This window comes from Ricinus communis, chromosome 10 (genome assembly GCF_019578655.1).
Source record: "Ricinus communis isolate WT05 ecotype wild-type chromosome 10, ASM1957865v1, whole genome shotgun sequence".
Classification (NCBI taxonomy): domain Eukaryota; kingdom Viridiplantae; phylum Streptophyta; class Magnoliopsida; order Malpighiales; family Euphorbiaceae; genus Ricinus; species Ricinus communis.
Genome location: NC_063265.1, coordinates 1,588,191 through 1,610,186, shown reverse-complemented (window position 1 = coordinate 1,610,186; position 21,996 = coordinate 1,588,191). Strand labels below are relative to the sequence as shown.

General features: G+C 33.8%; 1 long non-coding RNA gene across 1 annotated transcript; it reads right to left on the bottom strand.

The window, feature by feature from the left end:
* Nucleotides 1–19,438: 19,438 nt before the first annotated feature.
* LOC125368661 lies at nucleotides 19,439–21,279 on the bottom strand. The gene is made up of 3 exons (XR_007214369.1): nucleotides 20,851–21,279; nucleotides 20,390–20,551; nucleotides 19,439–20,320 (listed from the first exon to the last, which is right to left on the bottom strand). It is a non-coding gene; the product is annotated as an uncharacterized LOC125368661 (long non-coding RNA).
* Nucleotides 21,280–21,996: the final 717 nt, after the last annotated feature.

Sequence of the window (21,996 nt, the reverse complement as noted above, 5' to 3'; positions counted from 1 at the left end):
TTCATTAATTAAAAAACAAACAAACACAAGCATATGCTGCCTTTTGAAAAAAGAAGATAGGAAAAAAAGTAGTCCCATATTTCCATCCAAAAAAATAATATCTCACTTATCTTTATATTTGCCTTTTTATTAGATAAAAATGTAGAATTTTGTCTTTCATAATAGAAAGCATGATCTTCTCAAACGTTTATCTTTATTTTATTGATACTTAAATTCACTTTTCTCTCAATTAATGGTAATTGATTCAAATCCTTTACTTATATAACACTATAAAATTCTCTACCAGCTCAAGAGTTGTTGTGTTCATCAAAATTTAATACTCAGGGAAGTCTATTATTGTTATTCAATAACAGCTAATAAGTAAGTTTCATATTTTTTATGTTTTATATCGCAATGGAAATCTCATCTTCTGAATCACTAATGTTCATTCATATACGAATGTAATCATTATGACTATGCTATTTGGGTTTTAATTATGTAATTTAGAATTCTAATAATTATGATCATTAAACATTTTTATATTCATTCATATATTTCAATAAAAATTTCATATGTTGAATCAGGTTAGGGTTTACAAAGATAAAACTTTGAATTAGGATTTCTAAAGATTAATTTGAACATGATTAGGAAAAAAATTATATATGTATAAATATAATTTCTAATGAACATTATATACATGTTTAATGAACATTACTGTTATTGGTCATGAACATTTTATAATTATCCAATGCAAATTTATCGTAATAGAAAATTTATAATGAACATTTGTATTCTAAATATTGAATATTATAGTATAACATAATGATTATTATACGTTGAATAAACACTTTCCTGTTTGATTTTTATTCTAAATGATAATGATGCAAATCATGACAAAAAAGATACAAACAAAACATACTTCTACACCAAAACAAAACAAAAAGAAAAGCTAGAGAAGCAGAGCATATATCACGTGCAAAAAAGCAAAGAAAAGCTACACCAATTGAAAACTAGTGCTATATCGAATAAACCACTTTTAAAATATATGAATAAGTGTAATCCTACAACTCCATAAAAAGAAGAACAATATGAACAACAAGAGAATAACTCTTCAAATGAAAATAGCCGCAAAGATGATGTTGTTGCTGAAAAATAAAAGAAGAAGAAGAAAGAGTACACCAAACTAGATTTCATTACAAGAATATCACCACCTGGTTTGATGAAATTGATTCAAAGACTGTCCACAAAACATAAAGAGGCTGTTCTATAAAATGGATCTGGAAGTTTGCTTGATATGAAACCATATGAATATGATGGGAAATTAACTAAATTTAAAATTTCAACCATTGCAGATATGCAATAAAATTACAAGGAGATGAGCTTGCATTGAACAAAAAAGATGATGTGTTTACAATGAATCTTCCTTATGGAAATATAACTATTCTTGAAGCAAGCAAGAAGGTAAAAGATAAAAATTATAATCAGTTGTTAGAAAATTGGAGATTAAGATGGAATGTAATAACTGGAGGTCCTCTTATAAGTAAGATGCCAGAAGAAATCATAAATAGAGGGGATTATGGAGATAAATTCAAACAAGACATTGTTATTTTCATAGTCTCTTCTATGATAAATGAATTCTAGAACAGACAACACAACTTTAAGATTATCTACTCTCTTATCAAAATCTAGAAAATAAAAGAGATAATTTGGTACCGTTACACCATCAACAACTTGGTCCATTTTGTAGAAGACTGGAAGAAAAATCAAACATCTTTCTTTTGCGGACCTATCACTTTTTTACTGGTAAAAAGTGATAGTCCGCAAAAGAAAGATGTTTGATTTTTCTTCCGCCTCTACAAATGGACCAAGTTGTTGATGGTGTAAAAATCATTTATATTAATATTATTTATTATCAAAAGTTAAAATATTAAGTACTATAAATGATAAGGTTCAATAGTTTATATTCTTACTGTATGTATTAATGATATTTATCTTTATAATTCTTGCATGTTTACTAAGACCTCCATCAATGTTCATTAATATGTTTTAAATATGCATACACACTGTCTTTCTATGTTTATTTATCTATTAAAAGAATATTTATATCACATTACTCATATGTTAAGTGTTCATTATTATTATAATAAATTTTTTGTATATTATTTTTCAACAAAGAACTGTCTCACCTAGATAAAGTAAAATTTAAAGGAAGATATATTGATAGAAAATTATCAATATTGTTGAATTAGGATAAAAAGATATTTCAAAAATAGTGAAAAAGAAAATAGAAGAAGGCTATTTTGAAAAAGGAAAGGTTGTAAGAGCCTTAAAGAAATCTTCAGAAAAAAGAAAAAGAAGGAAGATAATATTGCTACTGATGACAACATTGTTGTAGAATCAACAAAAACTACAACTAATATCAGAAAGGTAAATGTTTATTAATTAGATATAATAGTGCTCATTCTTATTAGAATAAATATTCATTAATAATAAATATTTCATTTTAAAGAAGTCTGTGGACAAAGTTGTTGCTGTATTAAAGAAAATAACAAGTGCAGTATAGAGTTTGGAGAAGCTATTACAGAAATAGGAAATGTGGAACTAGAAAATGATATTCTCAAAAAGACTTTTAATTCTGTTTGAGAAATGTACAACAACTTGACAAGCTTCTAGAAAGACAAACCAACTACTTTAAGAAATCTAGATCAATATGATGATTTCTTCAGTGATCCAAAATTTCTTGAAGCAGTAGCAAAGCTTGAAAATGCAATTTTGAAACAAACAAAAGTTGTTGACCAACCTATATTGTCATTGAGGCTTACACCAGATGATGAGTGGAAAGTATTAAGAGAATGAAGAAGAGATTAAAATGTTCAATAATGCAACATTTTCTGATATTCCAGAACCAACATAAGAACCAACTGTAGCAGTCTAAAAACAATAGCAAGCAAGAAACAAAGAAAGCTTATCAAAATCCAAATACAAAAGAGAATGAACCACAAATACCAACTGTTAAAAATCAAGCTGCTGAAGATGAACCAACATTTGATGAGTATGCTCATTAACTTTTAAAAATTTATATGATTTATATGTTCTTTATGTTCAATGTGTGGATTATAAAAAATTTATGTATTCAAATATTTTTAATCTATATATGATATGTTAATCAATATTCACTATAATCCTTATATTGATTGACAATTCATAATAATTATCTTGAATGTTTATTTATCATTTCGTTAATATTCATCAACTCTGTCATGAATATTCATTACTTATATGTTAAGTGTTTATTATTATTTTTAAATGTTCATTAACTCTGTGTAAATGTTCTTTTACTTTTTTTAATTGATGTTTTTCGGTATATTATCTAGAATAAATGAAGAGTCAGAATCAGAACTCAAGGATGTAAACAAAAGAATGAGACAAGTAAGAAAATACAAATGCCTTCATTCAAGTTGAGGTCTCCTTTTAGGCAAAATACAATAAAAAATTGACAGAAGTCATAGTAAGGAAGAACTTAATATTAGAAAATGCATTTATAGAGATTGATCAAAAGTAAGATTAATATTTACGTATTTTAATTTCTTAAATTATATTCATATCATATCATATCATCTAACTAAATCTAATTATATACTGGTTTATGTATTTTTAGTATACAACATTTCAAAACTATATAGGAAAAAAGATTGAAAAATAGGTGAAAATGTGAAGAGCTTATGAGGATATTTCTTGATTTTTCCATGGAATCATCCAAAACCCATGTTGATTGTGGGGTGTATTGCATGGGCCACGAGAAAAACACATTAATTCTTATAATTACTATAACTATTACAGATATTAATTTTGTTTATTGTTAATATGTTATTTGCAGTTTGATGAATTAAAAGTACTTAGAGCAAAATACTGTTCCACTATTCTAATGTCAAATTCCAACATCTTCAATAATGAAGTTTTGAAAGCAGCAAAGAAGAAGTTCATTGAATGGGAGAAAAATAATGCAAACAATGGACATATTTTATTTTTCATATATTTAATTATTTAGGTACATATTTCATTTTCTAAAAAAATCTTAATATCTTCTTAACAATGGACATATATTTTTATAAAATTGTTATTATATTTTTTTAGTGTTTATTTTATTGATAATCAAATGTTCATAGTAATGTACATGAATAAGATTTTTTCATGAATAATCTTTAATTAAATACTGAATAAACTACTAATATTCATTACAATATGTTAAAATGTTCATAATCATTCAATAGCATGCACATTAACATTCTTACTCATATGAATTAGATGAAAATTTTATGTTCATTCCTCTTTAAATAAATATTCACTATGATACTATTAAATATTGACGAAATCATGTGGTTAAACTATTGAACTTGGAACATCATAATAATTCTTTAAAAGAAAAAACAATTCTCATTTTATTAACAATCACAAAAAAGTAAACAAATTACAAAAGTAACAGTTCTCATCAACATTCGAAGAATGTATCATTGAAGTATAACTTCTCGAATCCGAATTTGGTATAACATTTATTAATTATGACCTGCCAAAACTTGGGTGTGCAAGATATTCCTCTCCAACTGCTTCATGAATCAAAATATAAGCTAAGATAAAAAAAAAAAATTCAATGAATAAAGTACCTGAATTGAATTATGAACTGGCATTTTTATTTGCAATACAACTCTTGGAGTGTTTCTCCTATGCCCTTTTGCTTGATTATATTTTTTCTATATAATACTCTTAACCCTTTGATTACACTGACCTTTTACTTTACGACTAGGAGGATTTTAAATTTTTTCACCTGAAGTTTCATCACAATCTTCCACAGATATTGAATCAACCTCACTCACAATGTTACTTTTCGTATTCTAAAAAGCTAACTCACACTGTTCTCAAGCTTTGATATTATGTTCACTAATTGAAATCAGTTTCTGAAATTTTCTAGCCATTGAATTCTCTAAAGTGAAGCAGCTACACCAGATTCATCTGATGAATATAAAGTCATAAGAATATCTCTATCTTTGCTTTCATTAACTCCTTTCCTCCATCTCCTAATTATATGTTTCTTTGGGATAGTTTCAATACATTGAACATCTAATATACACAAACAATGGCAGCAAAGAATTCCCACCTCTGAAATCATCTTGCAAGTGCAGCATTTACTTAATTTATGTTGATTGAAATCAACCTCATGTTGCCATCTAGTCTCCACATATGATATTTAATGTTTCTACCATTTAACATCACATATTATTGATGATATATAGCTCTTTTTATAAATTGCTCTTCAAATAAAAAATAAATCTCTATTGTTTATATCTCCCTAACATGTGAAGGGAGCTTCACATGATTCATTACCATAGTTGATTGACCTACTATGTAATATAAATCTTCCACATTCTATTTACTCCTCCATTATGAGACTACATTAATAAATAATTAAGAAATTCATAAAGACTAGCAGTCCTAAAAGGTCTTCTAAATACAAAATTATTTGTTGTTTCATTGTTTTACAATGATAAGACACCACTTGAAAAATAGTATTTGCGAGTAGGGTACCATTTTATCTCAAGATTAAGGACAAGCAAATTCAAGTTAGGGTTGAGATTAATTAGACAAAAATTACCTTTCTAGAATCAATTTGAACTCAATTGTCAAAAAAATAACTTTGAGCGGTAAAACGATAATTTTTGCAAGTTTAGGGACTTAATCGTTAAAATTTTCAAAACTTTTCTCCCTTAGAGCCAATCGGCTCTACATACAGCCGAGTCAGCTCTCCACATAGCCGATCGGCTTAAAATAGAGCCTACCAGCTCTATAGTTTTGATTGATTGATTTTCAAAATCTGATGCCATTTTATGCGTATTTTAACTTTAAAATGTCTGAAAATAAGAAAATTAGTTTCTAGAAAGTTTTTTGTGATAATAATTAAGATTTTTTATAAGATTTTTATTGAATATTACTGACCAATAAAAGAAAATGATTTTTCTTTTAAAAATCAAAACAAAATGATTGAAGCTTATCATTTTACTCCTTTAGGGTTTCCAAATCCTAGCTCTATATAAGCATCATTATAGCCTAGTTTTGGGGATTACAGATCCTGAGTTAAAAAGAAAACCTACATTCAAAAATAGAGAGTTTCTTTTTGGTAATTACAGAGTAAGTCATTGGTAAAGTTTTTTTTAGAACAACAGAAGATTTTCTAAAATCTAAGTATCATTAGATTCTCAACTGATCCATAATTCAACAGCTTCATCATCTCCAAAGATGTAGTACAATAATATAAGGTGACAACCTGAGGGTTTCTCTACATTCAGCATCATCAACTTCCCTTTTCCTTTTTATTGGTTTTTTTATCTTTATAATTCTAGAAACATGATTAGGATGTTTATTTTTTATTATTTTATATGATTTGCATGATTAAATTAGGGTTTTTTTATGAATTAATATGTTTCTAATATGTTGGGTTTTGAATCTGATGATATCTTTTCATTGAATTTTGAATTTGATTAGTTAAATGATAGGGTAACATGATTGATTTATGTGTTCCTTATAGTTATGTAATTGAATTATATTTTTAAGGTTACATGATTAGAACCTAAAATCTACCATAAAATGCTTTATATTTTATTGTTAGTCTTGATTTTTAGGGTTTGCGTAATTTTTAGGTTTTCTGGCTTAATTTGGTGTTTTTATGACATTTATTTCATTTGTTCATATTTTAATTGTTTTTTTATCTTTTATGCATGTGAAATCGACTCTTGGGCATGAGACTTGAAGGAAAATCACAAAACGGACCGTTCCGAGCCCCAGAGCTGATTCAGCTCTATACTGACCCGATTAGCTCTATGCCATTAGTTGATCGACTTTGCACCCTTTTGTCCTAATTTTTGGATTTTATTAGATTTTGGCAATATTTTATGTATTGTAACTTAGTTTTAGGCATTCTCCTTTCATTCTTTTTGTTGTAGATGGGTTGTAATAGTTGGATTTAATTTCCTACACTTTATTTTTCATTTTATGTTGGATGGATGCCAAATATTTACAATGTGACTATTAAATTAAAACTGGACATATAGACTTTATATTAAATTTGGACCTTAACATGAAAAATTATTCCATTAGGTTAAAGGATAGTAAATGGACCTAAATTTAAAATCAATACAAACCTAGTGGGTTTTGGCGTGCTTTAATTGGATTAGTTGGGCTACATTAAATTTAAGATCACTCAATTGGGCCTCAGCATAAAAGGTAGTCCATTTTAGGCTTAAAGGTTGGAATTAAAGCATAACTTGTAATTCGGCTAGACTAGATGAGCATTATACATAATTAATTAGTTAAATAGGCTAACAAATCAAATGTTGGCAGAGCTTAATAAAAAATGGGCTAGACTTATGTGAACCTCACATGTTGTAATGGATGCATGTAAAGTATAAACTGTCGTATTTATAGGGAATAGCCCGTTAAACAATAAAATCAAAGACTGAGACAAACAAATAAGGAAGTTGACTTCTGAATCCATCTTTGGATGTGGCGAAGCTTCTTTATAGAATCTAGTGTGCCACTCAACTAGTAAAAGTGTCCCAGAGAATTATCTAGGTGGAGACTCCATCTCCATACTAGTCTCTATGATTAGTTACCGTGTTCCTTTTAAGTTGAAAAGCCTTGCAGTATCATAGTCACTAGAGACACTTGGGTGCATTTCTGAAACCGCCGCCTAGAGTGGTGACTCAACTAGAGATAAAAGAAGTTGATTCCAGTGTATCTTTGTTTTTAATTTTATAATTTAATGAGTGCTTCTTGCATCATTTGCATGGTTTCCTTTTTTGTTCCAATAGCCCCGATGGCGTCGATTAGTGGTTTCTTAGTTTCACTCGAACTTTAGAATTACGACATTGGCTAACCATCACTCATAAGTAATGAGTGAGTTTTCTTCGTCGTATGGATGGTTGAGTAGGGAGACGAGCCAAGAAAGAACACTTTTTATCTATGGGAATCTTCTTTTCCTTACCTAAGACTCAGCTCATGATAATGATAGTAGCATCTCCCTTAGGAATCCTATTGCTTGCTATCTGAAATGCCTTTCCTTATAAGTACTTAAGCTGACATTTTGAAAAGCCTTGGCCTAAAAACATGTGGAATAAGCCACATGCCCAAAATGCTTAGGCTTTATACTTATATAAAAAAATATCACATTGTTTGTTTTGAATATGCTTTAAGAGCTTATTTCATGTGCATTGGGCCTACTATCTTATGTTATAAAAGGCCTAGACCCCAAATTCTAGGGAAGAAAGACTTACCATGAACTGTGTGCTTGAGAAATAAGGTCGGAAGGTATAAGAACTTTGTGTTTTTTAACCCTTTCTTTTCCTTGTCTTTGTGCATATCACGCGCATCATATATCTCATGTATCGCATGCATCAGACTAACACCTTATTTTTTAGTCATATAGACTCTCCCTTGAATTGAAAAAGGCAAGACAGTGGAAGGCTCGAGCGAATAACGATCTCACCAAGAATTTGAACCATGCTAGAGCTTTTTAAAAGACCAAGACATTAAGCTTCTACTGCTGAGAACAAAGCTATATCTAAAGTCGCCAACGAAAGAGCTACTAAACAGTATGTTGAGATCCTTAAAAATGTTGTCATTGATGATGTTAAGAGGTGTGATCCGGGAGGAGCTCCAATAACTTTTGGCTGGAATGATTATAGTTCAAGCCTCGCATATCGCCCCAATTGCTCTAGTTCCCCCGATAGCTAACCCTCTTGTTCTTGCTGATCTGGCTGTAATTGCTACAGAAACTGATGCTGCTATCGTAGCTGCTGCCAATGCCAATGCTAAAGGCCATGCTAGGAAAAGAATGCCCCAGAATCTTTAGGACTTTGATGAGTTTGTGATTGACCAGGCCAAAAGGGGGGTCAAGGGAGACCGTCCTTGCCGCTAATGAAGCTGTAAGTTGCTTGAGCGCTAGGCTTGACAAGATGCAAGGAATGTTAGAAATCAAAAAGGTTGGACACCGACCTATGATTTCAAAGATTTGATTTTGATGGGCGAAGACAAGCTGCCTGCGAAGTTTAAGATGCTTGAGACAAACAAGTTCAGCAGGACTAGTAATTCAATAATTCATTTAAATCAGTATATCACCATCATGGGAACTACTCTGCTAAGTAGGACACAAATTGTTAAGTTATTTATATTGTCTATAGAAGGACCCGCTGTAAACTGGTATCATGGTCTAGAGAAATCTGCCAAAGCTGAATGGCATAATCTATGTAATTCTTTTGTCAAGAAATATGACTATATCACTCAGTGTCAATCAGGGACCTCGAGTCCACCAAGCAAAAGCCAAATGAGTCCTTCTCTGATTTCTTGACTAGGTGGAGGAATAAGGCTAGTTTGATGAAGAATAAGTCCTTTGAAAAGAACTAGATTTGTATGGTAGTCCAAAATATTCTTCTAGGATGGGTCAGAAGGCTTTATATGATGAACCCAAAGACTTTTATGGACCTACATTTTGACGGGTTTCAAGTCGAAGAAATAGAGAATGATAAGAGAAAGACTATATGAAGTGGTGGAAGGCCGAATTATCAACCTAAAGGGAGCAGGACCTTGGATGTGAATACTATCCAGTAACCGAAGTAAGTTCTCTAACTTCAAGCAACCTCTCTCGAAGATGTTTTAGAGGTTAGTACAAAATGGCATGTGCCAGCCGACCACCCTCAAGAACCTACCTAACCCTAATGCACCTGGTTATAAATCCAACGCCTATTGTAAATTACATCAAGCACCTAGCCACCACACAGATAACTGTATCCGGCTTAAACAAGAAATTCAAGCCTCATCAATGACCTAGACCAACCCAATACCAAAGAAACCCCCTACCAAACTACAATAATACACCACCCTTAAACTAAGTTTCCATGATTACCTCTATCTTCAGTAAAGAGGAGGGCACGAACTGGTTCCAAGACATATCCCAACCTGAGCCAAAGCCAAAGCCAAAAAGCCCACAAAGAACTTTCATTGAGCTGGGGGCACCATTATTATGGTATTCTAACATCTAAAAGGCAACGAAAGACTCAAGCCCCAGTCGCCAAGAAACAGTTCTAGTCCTTACAATGACCAATATTGTGAGTATCACTAGGCTTTCGGGCATATGATGGATCAATGTAATCATCTCAAGAATGAAATTCAGGACTTAATAGATTATGGGGAATGGCAAGTGGAGAAGCTTTCTCGGTATGAATATGAGAACCTACTAGGGAAGCCCTTGAGCAAGTTTGACTTCAAAGTCCGATATTCGAGGCCTCCTTCGGTCGACATTTGAGGATATTGGACGAAGTGGTTGGGGATCTGATGATGATCAAGCAACTTGTGAGCCTTTTCTTTTAGAGGTATGGAAATAGGGTAAGAAAAAATCGATTATGGCCATAGACATCTAGTACAGCTCTGAGGATTAGTGTGAAGTTCAAGACAATAGGGTAAAGGATATCTGGGTAGATAGCGACTCCGATAAAGAAGCCAAGCTAGTGGGTAAGGGTGAAGATATGAGGGTACAAGAGCTAAAGCAAGTCGAGAAAGCGCCTGAAGAAGGGGACAAAGGGTTGTTAAAGCAACTAAAAAAGGATAAGAAGACATCTGATATTTAGGAGTCGTTGATGCACTCATTGGATCACAAAAAGGCTTTCCCCTAGCCTTATCTAGTATTACTATCAACACAATAGCTATCCCCGAGGAAATTATCAAAACGGTAATGGATAAAACCAGCAGGATGATCACTTTCTTGGATAAAGATTACCACTAGAAGGAATACACCACAATCAGGCTCTCTACATTGTAGTAGAGGTCAAAGGGAAAGGAACCGATGTATAATGGTGGACTGCAGGTCAACCATCAATATATGTCCCTCTTGCATACTCCATAAGCTGGAGATGACTGTGAAAAACCTAAAAAACATCAAATATGGTTATAAAGGCCTACGAAGAGACAAAAAGAGACATGGAAGGGACGTTGTCAGCACTGGTCAAAATGGGTCCCATCAAAACCTAGGTGGAATTCAATATCCTGGGCATCCTAGTAAACTTTGCATCATTATTAGGTAGCCATGGTTTCACGCCCTAGAAGAATTCCCTTCCATTATACACTAGAAGGTCAAGTTCCTTCATAAAAGTGAGATAGTGCCATTAATGCCAAAAGTGGTAAAGTTGTCTCAACCATTCAAAAAGTTGTCAAGGAGCTGGAAGCCTCTACTGGATTCTAAGTTGTTGTTCTCCACGAGGACTATATGGATCCTAAAGTAGCTAGCATATTTAAGAAAATGGACTTCATGCCTGGAATGGGGTTGGGAAAGAACCAACAAGGTATTGCAAAGTTGTCAGACTTTAAAGGTTAGAAAATGGGTTGGGTTACCGCAAGGATAAAGATGAAGGCAAATCAAAAGAAAAGACTTTAAAAGACATATTTGTCCAAGAGTAAAAGCCCTACTCTAGAGAGCTCGAACTTGTTATAGTAGTTGGGATTGAGGTGCTAGGATTCAAGATATTCAAGAATCTAGTCATTGACAGGATGGTCAAGTCGAGCATTAAGGAAGTCCATGAGAAAGTCACCACCAAGGTAGAAGAGCTGAAACTAGAAAAGTTCATCTCCTTGCTTGAAAAGGTGAGTCAATAGAAGCTAGCTGCTCTGATAAAGGAGCATATCATTGATGTATTTTATGATGATGTCATAACTTTCGATCTTTATAAAGATGATGTTTCTTTTATTTCCACTATCAATGATATAAACTCTAATTTTGCTTACTTGTACAGTGTTTTTCTAATGGTACTGGCATTATAATAATCATGAACTGTGCATATTTGACATAAATTTCATCCAAATTGATTCATTTAGTCTACGCACAGATGAAAAATCCAGGAACATTTAGATAGCTCATGATATAACTCCTAACGAGAGGAGAGAATTTGAAAGAATAATAGAAAAAATTAGTATTTGCTTGGTCTTATAACGACATGCCAATATTAGATAGGAAAATAACAGAGCACCACATCTCTACTTATTCTCACATCAAGCCAGTCAAGCAGAAGATGAGAAGACTAAGGCCGAATGGGCAGAGAGGATCTAAAAGGAAGTCGCGAAGTAGGTAAAAGTAAATTTCCTTGATGTAGTCGACTATCCTGAATGGTTGGCAAAAATCGTCCAAGTCTCGAAGAAGGATAGAAAAGTAAGGATGTGTGTAGATTATCGGGACTTGAATAAGGCATGCCCTAAGGATGATTTTCCCATTCTCACATAGATTCCATAGTTGATAGTGTTGCTTCAAGTGTGATGTACTCTTTCACTAATGGGTTTTCCATATATAAGCAGTAGTAGATAAGCTGAAGATGGCATTCATCAACGAATGGGGCACGTACTACTATAAGGTTATGCCTTTTGGACTAAAGAATGCAAGGGTAATTTATTAGAGAGCAGCCACTACCTTGTTTCATGACATGATGCACAAGGAGATGGAGGTGTATGTGGATGACATGATGGTAAAGTTTGGAATAAGGGAAGGACATTTTCAAGCTCTTAATAAGTTTTTTCGGATGAATGGAAATGTATAACTTAAGGCTTAATTTAAAGAAGAGCATATCTAGAGTAACGTCATGGAAGCTGCTAAGACTTATAATGAGCCAGTGGAAAATAGAAATCGATGCGGACAACGTAAAGGCTATTCAGGAGATGCTGACATTGAAAATAGAGAAAGAAATCAAAGGATTTCTAAGATGTTTGCAACACATCAACAGGTTCATGTTCATGCTCACAATGCTTTAGGATCCCATCTTTGAGCTTTTGAGGAAACATCAAACCGTTGTATGGGATGAGTAATGTCAGAAAGCCTTTGACAGATTTAAAGAGTATCTGATGAAGCCGCCGAAAGATGGTAAGCCGTTGATTCTATAATTGGCCTTGGAAGAAAAAGCCATGGGGCGATGGTGGCATAGTGTAAGCCTAATGACGTAGAGCATGCAGTCTATCTTAGTTAGAAGTTATTTCCTGATGAGTCAAAGTATAACCTGATGGAGAAAATATTTTTGCTATGATAAAGACTTTGAGAAAATTGAGATACTATTTCTGGTCTTACAAGGTGCCAACTAATTTCAAAAATAGACCTATTGAAATATTTGTTCAAAGCTTCGACTCTTACAGGGAAGCTAGCTAGATGGTTAGTGCTCCTAACAGAGTTCAACATCGAGTATATCACTAAGAATGTAGTCAAGGGTAGGGCTATAGCAGAATTCTTGGCACATAATGCAATCGAGGGAGATGACCCTTGGGATCTAGAGTTTCTTGATGAAAATCTAGAGGCAATCGAGATACAAGAATAGAAGATGTACTTCGATGGAGCATTGAATGCAAGAGGTGCATGGTTGGGAGTAGTTCTAATCATGCCAAAAGGAGAAGTGCTGCCAAATAGCCAAGAGATTAGATTTTAAAGTGACAAATAATATGGCGGGGTATAAAGCATGTTTATTTAGATTAGAAGCGGTCGTGGTAGCAAGAGAAAAGCACCTGATGGTCTATAGGGACTCCATGTTGGTAATGCAACAATCCATTGAAAAGTGGAAAATAAAAGAAGAGAGGTTAAAACCATATGGAAACTATCTCAAGATTTTGGTTTGTAACTCCTCTAAGTATTTATTTATACACTTGTCACGAGATGAGAACCAGATGGCAGATACATTGGCTACCCTATCGTTGATGTGGGCAACCCCTTGCAGCTTCCTATAAAGCCATTGATGATTATAAGATCACATGCACCTTGTTATCAAGGAGACCAGATAATGCAAGTTCAGATAGGACCAGAAGAGAAGTCTTGGTTTCTGATCTAAAGTGATTTGTAGAAGACAAAAAATATTTGGAGGAAGCGAACTACATTAGCCATGAAGGACTACTATACAGAACGATGACTTAAGGTGTCCAGCTTCGATGTGTTACTAAAGCATAAGCGTAGGTTGTCATGGATGAGATAGATAAAGGGGTATATGCAGGCCTCACATAAACAATATAGCGTTAACCAGAAAGATTATACGTTAAGGTTATTATTAGTTAACAATGGAAAAGGATTGTATAGATTTGGTAAGAAAATATCATGAATGTTAGCTTTATAATAAGTTGACTCACATTCTCCCGACCTAACTTCACAACTTGGCATCTCTATGGCCTTTTACAGCCTAGGGAATCGACATCATCAAAGAGATAAAACCTCATTTGAATGATCGCATATACATAATCGTGGCAATCGACTACTTCTCTAAATAGGCTGAAGCCAAGTCATTCACTATTGTGGGCGTAAGGCAGATGGCTAGATTTATAGGGAGAAACCTGATCTACCGATATATGGGGTCTCACATCACGTTGTGACAGATAACAGCATATAGTTCATGGGTGAAACAGTAGACCTGTTAGTAGAATATAAGATTGAACATCATAAGTCTTCTCTATATAGACCTCAGGTGAATGGAGCGGTAGAAGCAGCTACTAAGAACTTAAAGAAAATACTCCCGAAGATGGTATGGAATTATAAGGATTGGTCATTTTGGTTACCCTTTACACTTTGGGAATATCGAAAAATAGAGCATACGTTGACAAGGAAAAGAGGATGAAAGCCCTTACCACATGCAGTTGTATTAGAAATAGATAGCTAGGGCATTCAATAAGAAGGTAAAGCCAAGGAAAATTGGATCTAGTGATTTTGTGCTAAAACACACGAGACCTATTGTATTCAGTCCAAGAGGGAAGTTCAGGCTTAACTAGGAAGGCCTGTACTTGATGAAGAAAATTTTGCCTAAGAGTGCCGCTAAGATCTCAAACATAGAAGGAAACAAATTGTATGAGCCAATTAACCTAGATCGTCTCAAGAAATACTATGTGTAAAAATAATAATAGAAAAAATAGCATACTGATCAGAAAACCTAAAAAGGTTGGTCAAGCAAAAATCAGGATAATAAGAGAAAATAATTAGTTGAAAAATCTGAAAAGACTAACTGATGATAAGAGTTGTTCATAAGAAATCAAAATGTACCCATCTAGACTATAATAAATGAATAAATTGTTTAGGATTTTTACAAACATACATATGTATGTTTATTACTCTACACACTAATTTTAAAAGAAAACTAAGCTAAAATTCTAAGCAAAATAAAATGAGATAAAAAAAGAAGCATGTTCTTATTTTCTCCTTCTTTTTACATATGCATTCCTAAATTCAGCAGCTAGCTCTCGAGTCCTCTTAAATCTTGTAAATCCAGGAGAAGTGGTAATCTGAAGTTCGATTCAAGCTTTGAAGTTGTCATCCGTGGTCAAATAACCTTTAGAATCAAGGTTATATCTCGATGGAGCTAAAGTCTCTTGATCTTATCCATAAAGTGTTGTCTCAATGGGAAGTCTTTGAATTCGGGAGGAAATTCCAGAATCTGTTGCTTTTGCCCATACTAGCAGCAAAGTCTCAAAGGTGTGTAGAAACTGGATACCTGTAATCTAGGTAAAGGTTCGCAATCATCGTACACCATGAGCATGACATGTTTGATCCTATACCAAGGCAAGTCCATAGGATAAGTGAGTCTGGAAGGCCCTTCATCTAAGAAATCCAACCATCATGGTCTCATGGGGTAGTAATGGATTGGACATCCACATGCTTCGGCTCATTTTTGTCAATGTCCATCTGGATGGTCAGTGTTTGAAGCTTCTCAGGCAACCAAATCTGCAAGAAAAAAAGAAAGAAAAAGAAAAAGAAACTAAGTTGAAAATTCAAAAGGATGGCTTAGGCAAAATTAAAGTATGCTAAGCTGAAAACCTGAAACGGCGGTTTAGGAAAAAGTTAAGACATTAGCGTGCTAAATTGAAAATTCAAAAGGGTAGCTTAGGCAAAAATTAAGGCAAAAATAATATTAAAAAAAAAGAGATTTTATGGTATACCTGTAAGAGGACAAGGATACCAGCAAACCATTAATGAATTTTGTACATGTTCAACCCAATGATGGTTTCAGCCAAGATGACTGGAACTAGATTTGCTCAATGCTCCATTTGATCAATGATACCAGCAATTATGATATCTTCCCCTCCTTGAGGAGAAATTAATAAAAATTAGACGTAGAGGCAAAAGCTCAGCATCCTAACCCAAGCAGGTGTACCCTTTTCCTTTTTCTCACACTAAGAGATCAATGAAATTAGGGTAATGTACTCACTAACAATGGGAAAGTACCTCAGCAGGGGGCATGTTGAATAACTCTACTAATTTTTCAGGAAAAGGATCATCAAGCCTTGATAAAGTAATCAGATGAGTAGAATCCATGGGACCTCTAAGAATACCAGAGAACTCTTCAACCATGGGCCATAGTTCTTGCTCGTTGAATTAGAAAACATGGTCTCTTGGACACCATAAGTTGACGGAAAAATGAAAAAATCCATAATTAAGTTCGATATGTTGCATGGCTTTGAAGGAGGAAAGGTAGAATTTTTTCCAAATTTGATCTATTCATCACCAATTAGGATTTTGAGAAGAGTTTGAAGGGTTTTGGCACTTTTTTGAGTCATTGTTTTTCAATTACGAAGTGTGAATTGTGTATGGGGAAGTGTAAGGGGTGCACATATATTTAAAGGTCCAAAAATAGAGTTTACTTTGGACTCTGAAATTGTAGAGCTAAATCGGCTATGTGATGTCATCGTGTGGTTTTGGCTTTTTAAGCATTTTTTTCTTAGGCCCCGGTCGTGTGTAAGTCCAAAATATACAATATGGAGAAGAAATTAATGACAAAGCATAGATTTAAGCATCAAAGTGCAGAATTTTATATCTCAAGAAGTTCAAGTTTTATAAAAAAACAGCAAAAAGTCAAAAAAAAAAGATGGCAGCAAGATCAAAAGTTAGGGCTATCTCCCAAATCCTCCATTCCATAATCAGAGTCAGTATTCATTCTTTGAGTTCGTAAAGTGGAACGCCAGAATGTCAGAGTGTTGATCCTGCGCTATTAGATCTCGACCTCGCATTGGCTATCATCCACTTACCCTTGCATGCTAAAGGAGTTAGCTATTATATTTCATATATGCATACATGCAAACATTTTACACTTCATAATTTATTTTTGTCACACTCGTACTCTAATTATGTATTCATCCTTTTAGCATTGCATTTTCATATAGTATCTTAAATTATTTAAGGTAGTACTTAAGTGTGTTTAATAATAAATAGTAGCGGGACTTAATTGAAATGAAAGAAAGATGGCAGATTGAATTAGGATGAAAGAATAAAAGTTAGAGGGTTCATAAGTAATATGAACAATTTATTAAGGATCTAAAAGGTTAATTTACAATTAATCTTATCCTAAACTATGGCTAGAATCATTCACTCTCTACTCATAAGTCTCCATATACATATATATTCACACACACACACACTTAATATAAGAAAAAGAAAAAAGAGGAATTAAGAGAGTTTCTTCAATAAACAACCTGGTCTAATTTTTTGCTAAGAGGAATTTCAAGGTTTAAGCATTTTTTTTGCCATAATCTTCATCTATAAAGGCTTTAAAGGTTTATTTGGTAAGTATTATAAGAGTTTTGATTGATTTGAGATAGGATTGGTGAGCTGTATTCTCATGTGGCTTAATGCATAGGAAATTTAGACAGTCCTCTATGACTTTGTAGTTTTAAATTTATACTATTTCTTTATCTTTGTAAAATCGGACCAAACAGTTTATTGCTCATTCTATTAAGATAGTTTGAGCTGGTCATGTTGAATTATGCTTAACTCCTTCTATAGTTATCTAATTAAAGTGAAACTTTTTCTAAATACTATAGACTTTAATACCTAGAAGTATAAAAGATATGAGCCTCAAATACCTCATATGTAACTCCCAATAATTTTTCAAAATTGGCCCTAAAATCTGCCACATCATGGTTTTTGAGATAGGAATGTAAGATTGAGTTTAAAAGCATAATTTACATACCATTTAGGGGCTGCATGATAAGAGAGCATAAAGGCTTATTATTTTATTGAATTGTAAGTGAAATTTATGAATTAGATATTGAAAAAGGCAAGAAAAGTGTAAGTGCAAGGTAGATATTTTATGGAGCTGGTTGGGTATGACTAAAGGCCACTTTTGATGAGTAGATATCAAGCCCTTGCAAAGTTGATTTCTTTGATTTGAAAGTTGAATATTGAACTTAGAAAAAAAGAAACTTAAAGTTGTTATTTTAAGCTTATTAAATTTCATATTGGTACTTATTTCAAAATATATTCTATTGGTTTTACAAATTTAAAGTATAATTAACAAAAGTAGGTTATTTGTATTGGATTTTACATGTGATGATTTTACAATTCAACAACAAGAATATTTCAGCTTTTGATTCGCCTAATTAATCAATATATAATGTTAATTGAAGATCTTGGCTTTTCTTTGATGAGCATAAACAATGATAGCCTTAATTGCATCGATTTCATATTACTTATATTTCATAATTATAGGGCAGTCTGATATAGTTTCATTTTAATGTTAAAAAGAGAATTCATCCAATGTCTTTTGAGAAAGTGAAAGTGTACTTTGTTTTCAAGAATGCTTCCTCACAGTGATGTGTTTGAAATGTGCTGAGATTGATATATGCACATGTGATTTGTTTGTAGTTGTTAATGCACATTATAGAATGGGACACTTGATCGCAAGCCGGTGAAGGAAGAAGGTTGGACCGTGCTAATGCAGAGGAAGGGTTAGCCATCAAGTGTTTCTAGAGTGGGATTTTGAATGATGATTGATTGGTGATAATTATTGTGAGCGTGGTTAAAATCTATGAGACTTTTTATACCATTTAAAGTACATGATGTTGATAACTAGTATTGCTATTTTGTATGAGTGTTAGAACAGTTTCTGTAGTGGTTTTTTCTTGCTTGACAAAGATTAATTGCCTTAAGAATTTGATTCACAACGTTATATATTTCGTATAATTATGTAGTTTTTTTCTGCTTACAGTTATCTAAATTATTTTTTGCTTGTATATCTATTCACTAAGTATTTTTATACTCATTCTACTCTTTTCATAAATTTTATTCAGGAAGCAGGGCTTGATAGTGGGTGGTTGAGCTAGTAAGTGTGATTAAAGGCAAGAGTAAGGTTGGCCAATATTTCTCGTATAAGGAGTCATATACATACTCATTGTAACTTGTAGATAAATGTTCATAATTGTTTCATACCATGGTGGTTATGTACATGTAAAAGGCTATATTATAAAGTTAATGTTTAAAGAGAGACTTTGTATATTAATTAGTTTAATAATGTTTAATAAATGCATTTCTAGTTATAGTCATTATAATGAAACATCATTTTAAAAAAATTATCTATTTTTTATAATTATGATTTCAAATACATTATTACATATATATATATATATATATATAAGTATGCTATAATTCAACTAAACTAAAAGGACGTTAGTGAGCGTTTTGTTTTAAATATCCATCTTGGGCTACGCGAGATGAGGTGTGACAATTTCCTTACCCGTTAGTCCTTGCCAAGGATGAAGATCTCCTCATGGCACCGACTAGTCTATGTATGTGCTCGAACTGATCTCTCTCAACCTATATGATTATGTATATTGCTAACACTTCAAGAAAAAAAAAGAGATAAAGTACCAAAAAGAATAACGTGTCTACAAGTGTTCGGAGTAAGCTTATGCTCTATGGTTCCAGCAGGACTCTAGTAGGATATCATCGGGTCTGAAAGAAACGGGACGGTCCCAGGCACCATGTCTAAAATCATCGTAGGAGGTGCCTCAAATGTAGCACCCATAGAGGAGCTTAAGATATGGGAGGGCTTGGAACAGCAACCAAACCGCTCCTCTATCGGCCTAAGAGCCAGAGGCGCACAACAAATGAACTATAGTAAAGCAGCTAAATGGGTAACCAAGTAAAGAGAAAAAAAGAAAGTGAAAACTTGATAAAGTCAAGAACAAACCTAAGCCATAGTATCATTATTAAGGGCACGGGCCCTAGTAGCTGAGGGATGAAGGAGGTGTAGTCCATCTTCCGAGACCAAATGGTGAGATCCTCAAATTCATCATTATCCCTCCAGACTCCTTGCTAGCTCCTCGCCGACAAGGTCCACCGTCCAAAACATAGAGAGCGGGGAAGATAAAGGAACCCGGTGTCTACTAGGCCCCCTCTCCTAGTTGTAGATCCTTTTGCCTAAGAACCAGACCCGACAAGTAGGGCCAGCCAAGAGGAGCCTCCTGTGATTAAGGTCCATATATAGGGATCCCAGTGACGGCACTCACTAAGCTAGTCGCTATAAATCTGCATATTGAAAAAGTAAGTAACTGAAACTTGTAAAATATAAACATGACTAATTAATTTTCTTTTTACCTTATTCCAAGTCAAGGAGTTGATCCACATGCGATGCACATGGACCTGTGCCCACTCTAGATGGATGCTCTTGCTTAAGCCCCAGTAGCTCAAATGCGGGAAAGCTCAAGACATGCTAATAGGATGAGAGCCCACCAGAAGGCCAATATCTAAGGCCCAAACCTACAAATTAAGAGTGAGTAGCTACCACGTCAATACAAGAAAGTAGAAAAGGAAGAAATTATAGCAGTAGAACTTATGTGTATCGCATGCCAAAAGTCGCATATCCTTTTGCTCCTACGAACAGTAATGTCCATCCGATGGTACATGTAAGCAAGAGCCATAGATCCCCATTTTAAAGAGGAGACCTAGTCTAAATTCCTCAACGAGGCCAAATAATAGAAGTGCAATGAGTTTTATGAGTTACTAAACAATGTATTCCCGAAGTGATACACAAATAAGGCTTAAGCCATTTAATCTACCTCATGAGCATTCTGAGGCACAAGCCCATATAATGGAAGGGAATTCTCTAGTAAGCCAAGCACCGAGTGTTCTTGCACGCTGACAAGAAACCTAGCAAATTAGTAATATAATGCTCCCGAACTTCGGAGCACTGGTCGTGGATGGCATCGTCAAAAGGTACAAGCATACTTGTGAAGTCAATCTTAGTGATGGCGGCAAAGGATAGTGGAGATAGAGTCAACTCCTCGTAGATCAGATGGGAGCATACAAGAAAGAGAATCATTTTGTAATCTTATCAAATCGGTGTTAAAACAATCACTTTTTCAAACAAAAAAAAAGCGCTTTAATGCATGGACCGTAAGTCCCTACTCCTAATAAGTTGCGGAATTCAGTCCCTTCCAATATGAGTGTCAGACTTGCTTCTTGATCTACGACCACCCTCCTATGCTAAAAAAGCGGTAATCGAGAATCCGCTTTTCCGGGCCGGCAAAGCACCAACCGATTCGGCTCCCAGAAGCAGTCGATGGGACATTGCACTTCGGCCCCTGAGAATACCACATCAAGGTAAGGGGGCGGAGACTAGTGTATGAAATGTTTGGGCGGTGTCCATCGACCTCTCTATCAGAGCGTGAACCGAGGTATGGTCAGTCCTTTCGGTAATATATGGCAATATAGCAAAAACTCAGCGAAATCTAGTGTTGCCGATCCTAGCCTGCATAAGACTCGGTAACTCATCAAACCATTCGCATGCCCCGTAAAAATTTTCACGAACTAGATCGATACAACATCGCTCTGAAAAATGCAAAAATAGGTATTAAAAACACAATACACACCGAGAATCGAAACAAGTAAGTATATTGTTTATTTATTATTGTTTTATGTCAAAATGCTCTAAAAACTAATTTTCCCGTGCACTGTTGATTCAGACTATGTAGAGCCGATCGACTACGCGTAGTCAAATATGCTCTGTGGGTTAGGTCACACAATTTCTTTGACTTTTTCAATATTTTTTCATGCATTTTGAGTAGATAACGTGTATATCTAGTATATAAATAAAAAAATAAGATTTAATTCAAGAAAATACCTCTTTGACGGCTGAAGACGCCTGATGAGTGTTTAATTTTGCCAAAATAAATATTTCCTCCCATTTGACAAGTCCAAGACCA